General features: G+C 62.5%; 1 long non-coding RNA gene across 2 annotated transcripts; it reads left to right on the forward strand.

The window, feature by feature from the left end:
• Positions 1 to 434: 434 nt before the first annotated feature.
• Positions 435 to 10,284, forward strand: LOC309842145. 2 transcript variants are annotated; one of them, XR_014299523.1, is made up of 4 exons: positions 435 to 521; positions 7,014 to 7,607; positions 9,512 to 9,797; positions 10,115 to 10,284. It is a non-coding gene; the product is annotated as an uncharacterized lncRNA (long non-coding RNA). The 2 variants fall into 2 exon arrangements; XR_014299524.1 differs by lacking the exon at positions 435 to 521 and having other exon boundaries at positions 6,185 to 7,607.
• Positions 10,285 to 10,875: the final 591 nt, after the last annotated feature.

Raw genomic sequence — 10,875 nt, forward strand, 5'->3', positions numbered from 1 at the left:
CAGGACCACATATTTCTTCTCTACTGAACCAACCCCCGACCTCAGGAGCACAAGGGGCATTTCATCAGAAACAAATGAAGAGTCCCACGGTTCCTCGGCGGCCTGCCCTCCTCCTGGCCGAGTCCGCGGACGCGCTTCCTCTCGCCTGCCGTGCTCTGGCGAGAAGCGGCGCGCGCCTTTCATTCCCCGCGGAGACAGAAGATTGTCGCGCCTGGCGCTTGTTATTATCACGCATGTAGCTGAAACCTCGCATCTGGGGAGAGACGGAAGTACCTCAGCTGAGGCTTCAAAGAGCCCTTCCAAGTCCAGCAAATGGGTTCAGGGACCTGATGAACCGAATCCGCCCTCCGCTCTTGTTGGGAAAATTGCTTTCCTGCTCGTGCACAAGCCGCTTACCGGGCTCTGTTGTGTCGCCTCCGCACGACGGGCTCCGGCGGAGGAGAAAGGGAGAGAAAGCAGTTTAATCAAGCTTGAGCCTGGCCTGGGGAGCGCCCGAGAGTCTCACCAAGGAGCAGCGGCAGGTGAAGCCGTTTTCTGGGGACGCCCCTGCTGCTCTGGGGGGCGGGTGGAGGCTGGGGGGAGGAGGGCCGTGGAGAGGGAGCATCGCGGGTCTGCTTCCTGTTTTCCGCTCCGCCCCCCGCCCCGTTCAGGCCCCCAGGGCCCCTTGGAAGGTGTGCCATGTCCTGCCCCGGGAACCCCTCCATACCCACACGTCCTCCCCGGCCCGGGGTGTGCTGAGCTTAGCGTGGGACAGACAGACAGACGGACAGACAGACAGCATCCGGGCTGTTCCTGGTGCTGGACCACGCAGACCCCCGTGTGCTGACCTGACCGCAAGGCCCCCTGAGGTCTGTGTGCAGGGGCGAAGGACGGGTTGGGCCTGGAGAAGGGGGCACTTGGTGAATGAGGGGAGAGCGCGCAGGGGAGTGGGAGGAGCCTGGGCTGGAGGAGGTGCCCGAGAGGGTCCCTTGCTCTGGCCGAGGTGTCCGAGGTGTCCGTGGAGCCTGGAGCTGGGACGTCACCCCACAGCCGTGGTGGGCGGGGCTTCGGAGGGACTGGTGTCCAGGCTGGGGGGACCTCAGGAGCCGCGGGGGCAGGGGGGCCGCAGGCAGAGAACGGGGGTGGGGAACAGAGCAGGTGGTGGGACGGGGCCGGGAGGGGTAGGCCAGCCCCCGCCCCACGAGTCGCGCTTTGTGAAAAGGCAGAAGGGAGCTGGACGGGGATGTGGGCCCGTGTTCATCTCACAGCTGACGGTCGACGAGGTGACAGGAACACGGGAGACGCTGGGACGTCTGTGCGGCTCTGCTGGCTCGTGGGGGAGGTGTGGGGGCGGGCTTCCCAGAGGGAAGCTCCCGGGAGAGACTTTTCCCTAGCCCCCCGCCCCCAGCATGGCAGCCCCGTGCCCTCCGCCCTCCGAGCCGCTCCACCGTGCTCTGACCCCAGGGCCCTCGCCTCAGGCTGCACGGCCTCTCTCTGTACCAGAATGCCTGCCTCTGGGGGCAGCGACTCCCGCCCTCTGCTCTACCCTGGGGCTCACAGCGAGTCCCGGGCATAGCCAAGACCCCATCACCATCAGCAGGCCGCCCGCACTGAGGCGTCCTCGAGGGGGAGCAGCACTGCCCTGCCCAGCCCTGGACCCGGGAATGATGCTCAGGCGGAACGGGCCGTGGACTCCGCGGCCTGCACCTGGCTGGGGGCCAGGCTGCGCCCAGCTCCCGGTCAAGGCTGCGCCAGCGTCACACGGCCTGGGGGAGACATTTGCTGCCCACATACTAGCTGTGCAGGTGACCGCAGCTCAACACGAGCTCATCCTGCATGAGGGGGGCTAAGTCCCAGGGCTGCCGTCCTTGTAAGAAGAGGGGCTCCTGGACGCACACACAGTGGGGAGAAGGCCACGTGAAGACAGGGCCAGAGATTGGGGTGAGGCAGCCGAAAGCCAAGGAAGACCAAGGACGTCCCGGATGCTGAGAGGGGCCTGGGACGGATGATGCCTCAGAGCCTCCAGCAGGAGCCAGTCCCGCCCACAGCCGATGTCAGAGAGCAGCGTCCAGCACTGGGGGAGAATGAGGGCCTGCTGCGGAAGGTATCCCGTCCGCGGCGCCTGTTCCCGCAGCCCCCGGGCACGAGTAGACGTCACCTGGGGCTCAGTGGCCGGTTGGGTCTGTTTGCAACAGACGAGAAAGGGCGGAACGGGCACAGATCCTGGCCTTGTGTCCTCAGTCCCAAACCAAGGTGGAGGGTGGACGCAGGCCAAGGAAGTCTGTGCCAGCGCCAGAGTGTCTGAGTCATCCTGGCCCTGGCACAGAGTGGCCAGCCTGCAGGGGCACTGACCGCTGTCCCTGACTGTGGGTCGGCACGACTGTGGCAGGAGCCTGCGCTCCTCTGAGTCGGACTGTGGCACTTCCTGTGGCCCAGCTGGGGGCAGGGGGCCGACCTGAGGCTGGGACCCTTCTCTGGGGGCATTTCTGGGAGGCCTTGGAGGGACTTCGGGGATTTTTGTATTCACGTTACGGACAGTTGCTGGACCATCACTCTGTTTCCTATGAGACCCAGCTGAGCTGGGGGTCACGACAATCTTCCTCCTAAATGTGGGGTGAGCTTCCGTCTGCCTGTGGCTCTGTCCTTCCCGCAGGTCTGCCTCGGGACGTGGCTGGGGACCCTGGTTTAAAGGAGCAGCCGGGGCCGCAATCAGCCCGCGGCTAGGATGGGAAACTCTCTGGGCCACCATAAGGCCGCGTCCACCTGCGGGGCAGCTGGGCAGGACAGGGATGAGGGGGGATGAGTGGGGAGTGGTCTCCGCGTGGACAGACATTAGGAATGTGTCTCTGCCAGCCCCTGGGAATCCATCGTCATCCCGGGGCCCCTCCGTTCGCCCCCCAACACCACTCTTCCCCTGGTTGCTGATCAGCCTGTGGCCAGGGGTCGCCCACTTGGTCGTGGGACCGGGGCTGGCTGGCTGAGTCCACTCCAGAGCCCCGAGGCCGCTGCCCATGGGCAGGGACCCGCGTACACAACCAGCTCTGGAGCCTGGCTTTAGGGTCAAGGGAGCAGGGTGCCCTTGTAACTTACCCCCGGACCCTGGCCTCTGGAGACCTCAGGCTTCTGCCTTGGATCCTGGATGGATATGTGGGAGCCTGGGTTCTCAGGACTGTTTCTGGAGGACCCAGGTCACGGGGACGAGGGAAGTGAAAGTGCGACCATTGGTCACAGATACTGGGGGGCTTCGTGGAAGGACCTGGCTTCCAGGGAGCGCAGATTGGTGTGACTGGCTGGGTGGCCTGGGACGTGTGTGTGCGAGTGTGTTCGGGTGTGTCCCTCTCTAAAACACACACAGAACAATCTGGGCCCGTGGGAAAGCTGCCTGGGATGGGGGAGGCTGTGGGGGAGCTTGGCACTCCGGCCAGCAGGACCGGAACCTTCCATCGGGACACAGCAGCTCAGGCCTTGCTCGCGGGGCTGGGAATGCGTCCCATGGCTCCCTGCTGCCCTAGCGCCGGCTCTCCTCTGGCTCCCTCCAGCCCTGCTCTGCGTGGCCCCACTTGCTCGTGTCGGCGCGGTGTGTCCACAGTCCGGGTTCACGACAGAGGCCTTGACTGGCCCAGACTGGGCTGTGCACCCACTCCCGGGACCGTCACCTGGAGGGCTGGAGGGCCCTGCACGGAGTGACCTCTGTTGGGAAAGGCCGATTCCCATGGTGTGTGTGTGCCCTGTGCACGTGTGCACATGTGTGCTTGTGTGTTTGCGTGAGCACGCACATGGCCAAGTGCACACACGTGCAAGTGTGTCTGTGAGCATGTGTGTACATGTGGGCCCGTGCACAAGTGCGTGCATGTCTCCGGCCCTCCCTCCCTCATCCGGCTTTCCCTTGGCTCGTTGCCGCACGGCCTGCGACGCAGCAAGAAGGAGATCGCGCTGTCCGCCCGCAGGGCTGGAAAACCAGGTCTGCCCTGGGGACGGACCCGCGTGTTTCGGTCTGCGTGAGCCAGCCACGCCGCGGGCGGGGACGGACCCGCGTGTCTCGGTCTGCGTGAGCCAGCCACACCGCGGGCACAGCCGTCCCCGCCTCCTACAGCTTCAACCCAGCAACACTACGTCCCATTCCCGTTCGTCTGCCTCCGAGCCGGGCAGCTCCAGGGTCGTTCTCCTCCACAGCATGACGTGGGGCCCAGGCCTCTTCCGTGGCTGCTGCGTCTCAACACGAGGGGCCCGCGCTTGTCCAGCCAGGGCAAGAGGGAGCCGAGGGTCTTCACCCTAGAAGTGGCCTCGCTCCTGCGCAAAGCCCACTATGGCCTCTAACTGCGAGGCGCCGAGAGACCCAGGGGGCACAGGGTCTTCGGTGACAAGTAGATGCCTTTGCCTCACCATGGGGAGAGCCGCCCTCAACTTGGCCTTTGGGTAGAAGGTGTGGTTCTAGACGGGGGCGGGGGTGCGGGTGCCAGACCCAGCCGTCAGGGTTCCCAGCAGGGCACGTGAGCGCTGACCGGCTCGTTTCCTGAGGAGCCGACCTAACTTTGCCACTCCGTTCCCTGGTGGAGGGTGTCCGCGCGGCCGGCAGACCCAGGCGCCATGGCGGGCCGGATGAGAAACCCTCCCGTGCCCTCTGTCGGCCTTTCTCTCCAGGGGCCCGAAGACCAGAAGAGCAGACACACTTCTCGCCTTAACGCCGTGGAGCGGGACAAGGGACCGGCCTGAGGCGGTTCCACTTGGACAGGACTGGGGACCTCCCAGGAGGTGCTCCCTGAGCACAGCCTGTCCGGTGCTGAGAGGCTGGCCAGGAAGGGGAGGAAGGCTTCCTGAAGCTGGGGCTGCGCAGCTGGACCGGCAGGATGACGGCCGCGACTGCCCTGTGCTCCCGGGACCCCCACGGCGCCTTGCAGTGAGGAGCAAGGAAGGCGAGCCCCTCCCCCTTCCGAGAGCCCTGCCCGGAGGAACCCTTATGCTCCAGGCTCTGAGTGTGGGCACCGTTTCTATCTGGAATTGGCAGCAGATGAAAAAATTGTGTGTCACGTTGACCGTGGGCACCACAATTCCTCTCTGGAAGGGAACTGTCTTCTTTCGGGAAAATGCCTTTTTACCAGGGCCATCGGGAGAGGAGAAAGGATGGGGACTTGGGGTGCGGTGAGAGCAACACCAGAGAAGGGGGCTGGTGGGTCAGGAGGTCCTGACGGCTGAGTAAGGGACTCTGCGCTGCCCGCGCGGTCTCTCTGCCCCCCCCCCCGCCGTCTCCCCACAGGCCAGCCCAGTTTCCTGCATGCACAGGCGTCCTGTGACCCCTGCTGGGGAGACTGCCACCGGCCCAGGTTGGCGCAGGGCAGAGAGCACCTGCGGGCGCATGTTGGAGGCCCTGCACGGAGGAGGGAGCCCTGCCCGAGAGCGGTTCAGGGACCCAGGAGGCTCCTTCTGTGGCTCCGAGGTCCGAGAGGTTGGGTCCTTGTGGGAACCTGCACAAACGTCTTCCTCCGGACAGAGACAGTGTCTCAGGTTCATCTGTCTGCACCTCCAGGGGCTGGAAGACCCCAGGGGCTCCGACTTGGAGCCAGGTGTCACCATGACCAGTTCCGGCAGATGGCCAGGATGCCTGTGTGGCTGAGGTCACCCGTGGGGTCCCCTCCCTCACCTACTCTGGGGACCAGGCTTAGGACCCTGAGGGCAGCTGCTTTTCCCTTCCCCAGGGGCTGGGGTTTCCTTGCACACCTGCACAAGGTGTGACCCCCACCCCTGCCGGCCCAGCGTCTTCCTCCTCCCTCCGCAGCACACACCCCACTCCCGGTTTATTACTGTCACACCAAGACGGACGATACTTTGTGGCGATTCAGGGTGGGTACCCGCAGCTCCCAGCTGGTTTGGCTCCAACTGTTTCCCTTTGGAGGCTGGGAGGGGCTGGGAGGGCAGAGCCTGGCTCAGGGCGGGACCAGAGCGGGAAAGACTTTAACAGGCCTGTGTCTCCTGACCCAGAGGGAGAGGGAGGCTGCAGGAGGGATGGGGGGGGGACAGGGGAGGGGTCAGGGGAGGGAAGAGGGGAGGAGAGGGGTAAGGAGGGGTAAGGAGGGGCGAGGAAGAAGGGGGGAGGGGAGGGGAGGGGGAGGAAGGAGGAAGGGGAGGGGGGAAGGAGCAGGAGGGGGAGGTGGGGGAGGCAGAACCCAAGGGAAGCAGCTGGAAGAGGGGGCCAGGCCTCTGCGGCAGGAAGCCAGAGCAGGAGACAGGGCCTCGCTTTAGGGTCTGGACAGTTTACGTGGGGGGACGAGGCACGCGCTTGAGTAACCCAGAACACGTCAGTCACACGTCTGGGTTTGCGGTGATCCGCGGATCTCGCCGGCAGCAGGCCCGCACTCCTCCTTACGATTAATTAGGCTAATGCCGGTTTAGTCCACCTTCCCTGAGCGCCACCCCGGGGTACAAACCCAGCGGAGTGGTGGGGTCCGGGACCCGGAGCTCCCTCTCCCCAGCCAGCAGCACACAGCAGAGGGGCCCGCAGGGTTCCCTGAGCAGCCCCTGCCCCAGCTCCCACCCTCCGAGACCAAGACTTCGTTCCCTCTGCTCCGAGGGAAGGAGGCTCAGCAGGGCTCTCCTTGTCTGTTGGCCGAGGGGCGCTCCAGCCCCCTGTGGGAGGCAACCTGCTCGGCTCAGCCATTCACAGCCTCCGAGGGCGCCGGACTAACGTGCAGTTCTGGGGCTCCAGCCGCCAAACCGGGAAATTGCAAAGGAACCTCGGTCCCACGGGGCCCTCGCTGAGCCCGGCAGGGTACTGACCGCACGGTTGCGCACTTGACAAGCTCCCTTTGGGGCAGGACTGTGTGTACCTCCGAGTGTGCACGGTGGAGTGTCCTCCCTGTCCCTTCACACCAGGCATCCCCGAAAGGGAGGGAGAGAGAAGGCCCGAGGCGCGCTCTCTCCTCCTCTGCGGGCCGTGGGCAGGGGCGGACAGGAGCCAGCTCTGATGGCGGTCAGGGCTTCGGCGGCTGTGGGCCCACTGTGCAGGAGAGACACAGTGTCACCTCCTCTCTGGCCTCCAGGGTGTGGCTTTCTTCCAGCGATATCCACGCCATAGTCCAGAACAGCAGCTGGCCGGCGGGGAGCAGAGCCTGCTGTGGGGACCGGAGACGTCCTCGATAGAGGGTGACTTTGCACTTCTCGAGGGAAGGGGAGAAACACCGTCCTGGGCTCCTTCGTCCTCCTCCGTGGGTGTGGTGGGGACTGGAGCAGCCAGCAGGCCGCAGTCAGCGCCAGGGACTACGAGTCCCCAGTGATGGCCAGGGGCAGGTGGTTGGAGGCGGTCCTTCTGGGCGGTGATAAATGGATGTGCACACAGCTGCGTCCTGGCCAGCGCTGGGGACGGGGGGAGTCCCCCCGACTGTCCCCTCTGTCTGGACCCGTTGTCCCAGGGCAATGGCTCTTCTGGTTGATGATTTTTGCTGGGAGCATGCGGAGCTTGGCCCCCGCATGCCGACGGCTTCCCTGGGGCGTCGGGTCCCCGTCCAGCAGCTCAGAGCCTCCAGCCCTGCTCGTGTGACTCCTGTCCAAGCCCCTACTGTGCCCTGGGCCTTTCAGAGAGCTCATCTCACAAGGAGGAATTGCTGTGTCCTTCACTGTAAAGTCTGTTCCTAAAGGTAACTGCTCGCGCACGGGCTCTCATCTCATAAACGCACGGAGCCGCACCGCAGCCAGCCTGCCGAGTCGGGGCCACATCTCAGATCCCACCGGTTTCTCAGAGACCCGTCCCCATGCCTGGCCCGGCAAACTCGCCCAGGAGCGTGTCCGGGAGCCAGCTTGCGGGGACCTGGCCATGGCCGTGACCCGACTGCCGTGTCTGGGGAACACCGTGCCCCGCTGGGCCACAACAGCCTCCGCTGACCCGGGTGCCCAGACCCCTGCTCACAGGGCGGGTTCTAGGCTTTCTAGGAGGAGGAAAGAGAGGGAGGCAGTGGAGATGCCCAGGGTGCACGGGGGGGCCCTTCAGGGGGGCTCCGGCCTCTGCAAAGCGAGTGACTGAGAAATCACACCAGGAAGGCAAGACTTCTTCTTCTTTTAAATAATTTTATTTTATTTTTCTCATCTTCCAAGATTCATTGTTTAGGCACCACACCCAGTGCTCCATGCAATCCGTGCCCTCCATAATACCCACCACCAGGCTCACCCAACCCCACACCCCGCCCCTCCCAAACCCTCAGTTTGTTTCTCCGAGTCCACAGTCTCTCATGGTTCACCTCCCCCTCTGATTTCCCCCAACTCCCTTCTCCTCTCCATCTCCCCATGTCCTCCATGCTATTTGTTATGCTCCACAAATAAGTGAAACCATATGATAATTGACTCTCTCTGCTTGACTATTTCACTCAGCATCATCTCTTCCAGTCCCGTCCATGTTGCTACAAAAGTTGGGGATTCATCCTTTCTGATGGAGGCATCATACTCCATCGTGTATATGGACCACATCTTCCTTATCCATTCGTCCGTTGAAGGGCATCTTGGTTCTCTCCACAGTTTGGTGACCGTGGCCATTGCTGCTGTGAACATTGAGGTGCAGATGGCCCTTCATTTCATGACATCTGTATCTTTGGGGTAAATACCCAGTAGTGCAATGGCAGGGTCATAGGGAAGCTCCGTTTTTAACTTCTTGAGGAATCTCCGCACTGTTTTCCGAAGTGCAAGCCTTCTTCCTAAAGGTCACAGGGAGTCAATAGCGGAGAGACGTCTGGACGATCGGGAAGGAGCAGGAGCCAAACGCCCATTTCACCATCGCCTGCCTCCATCATTCATACGCACCGGGCGCTGTTTGAGCCCCGGGTGTGAGACTCCCTGAGCTCACACGCTGGGCAGGAGGCTGGTGGGGCAGAGACAAGTGGGGGACTTGGGGTGGAGAATAGCAGTGGGTTTATGGGGAGGGGGCACCCATGCAGTTAGAATGGTTGGGAATGGTGTCCCCAAAATATGGAGGGGGGAGCCAGGCAACAGCATGCACGAGGGGTCCTGACACCTGAGACACGGGCGGGGGGGCGATTTATAAACTCGGAACCCACAGTCCTGGAGGCGGAGGGGCTGGTCCCTGGCACAACCTTCCTCGGGGCTCAGGAGCCGTTTCCAGGCTCCCCCCCCCGCCCGTCCTTACGCCAAGACCCGGCAATGGCACTACCGGGCTTTTTGATTCTGAAAACCCGTCAGAGGTGCGCGCCAAGACTGGAGGGGCAGGGGACTCACCAGGACGTTTAAAATATCGAAAACTGACGGTGAGACGTCATGGGGCTTCCACGTGGGGTGGCAGCGAGACGTTCTTCACGGGTCCGGAGCATACGAAGCGCGGAGGGACCTTACGATACACTCAGGTTCGCTGCTGTCCTTCGCTCGTCGGGCAGAAGGGCGGTCGTTGCTGGAAGGCGACTCGGGGACCCCCGACAGCTGTTACGTCTCAGCGGCAGAACAATGGGTGGTTTTGATTTTCTTCTGTTTCTTTCTGTGTTACTTTATATTTATGTCAATAATATAAAGATACACATTAAAAAAAGAAGTCTGCTCGCAGGCCCTCTCTGTGTCTTCCGGACTATCCTGTGACCCCGTCCTCCAAGGCCAAGCTGAGTTCCCATAAGCCCACGAGCGTCATCTCTAACCCATGAAGATGAGTGTGTGACTCCGGCTGAAAGGCTCCCCACCACCGACTCCTCTCCCCTTTCCCGCTGTCTTCAGGTTGGACCCTGGGCTCCTGGACCCGGTGTTCAGCACCTCTCCCTCTCCTGCCTCCTGTCAGCCGTTTCTCTGGCAGCTTCTCCACAATCCTCTCCTGTGACCTGCCCCTGTGAAGCTCCCAGGTTCTTTCCTGAACCCTCATTTTTGTGCATTCTGCCTCCTCTTCCTGGGAGGCCAACCTTCATGTTTCTTTCTGGGAACTCCTACCCATCCTTCAAAACCTTTTCCAAATATTCCCACGGTGATAGTATCCCTTCTGGTTTGAAGCCCTGGGGCTTCCAGGATAAAGTCCAGATTTCTTCGCATGGTTCCTGTTTGTCCCCTCCCTCATCTTCTGCCCTCCCGCCCCTCCCCCCTTTCCCGCGTCGCCCACACTGTGTGCCGCACCTCACAGGCGACCCTCCCTGCATCGTTCTCTCTCTTGTCTTTGATGCCACAGTCAGTTCCAGCCTGTGGGAAGGTCAGCGTGCACTGTCGGGCTTGGCACGCGGCCCGGGCGTGCGTGATGTTTCTTCACCAGCTCAAGCGACTTACGGATGGATCCAGCTGGAAGAAATTGTTTAGAATAAGCCCATTACCCTTAATAAATAATTAAGCTGTCAGATGTGAGACACTTAGGAAAAAGCCCGTTCATTCCTCTGCTCAGACTGAACATGCTTGGGACAAAGGTTTGCCACTGGGGTGCCAAGAACCTTCCAAACGGCCAATTACATTCAGAGAGGTTTGGCTGATGGAGGCAGGATTTATGTTGCTAGGTAGGGCTGCTGTTTCAGGGGTGGGGGAGTTCTGAGGGGCAGGGGGAGGGGAGGGAGCCCCCAGGGTCACGGCCAGCACCCTGCCGGAAGTAGGAAGCCCTTTGCCCATCAGCTCATCGTGGACACAGGCTTAAGGGCCCAGTCTGCGGTCCAGCTCCTGTTTCTCTGTGGCCTGGAGGGCAGAGGGCAGAGGTGAAGGGTCAGCATCTCCCCAACTGATGAGGCCTCTGGGTTCTTATACCCCAGTGATGCTGGACCCCGGGCTCGACCCAGGATCACTCAAACGACAAACCAACCCAGAGGCACGTCTCTGGTTGCAGGTGACCCACACAGGGTGCTGTGCTGGGAGGTGGCTGTCTGACGTCATGGTTGGGACTGGGGCCTTGGAGGCAGACGGGCCCGGCTCCAAAGCCCAGGTGTTCTGCTCGCTTGCTGCCTGGCTCCT

The sequence above is a fragment of the Mustela nivalis genome, assembly GCF_964662115.1.
Source record: "Mustela nivalis genome assembly, chromosome: 10".
Classification (NCBI taxonomy): domain Eukaryota; kingdom Metazoa; phylum Chordata; class Mammalia; order Carnivora; family Mustelidae; genus Mustela; species Mustela nivalis.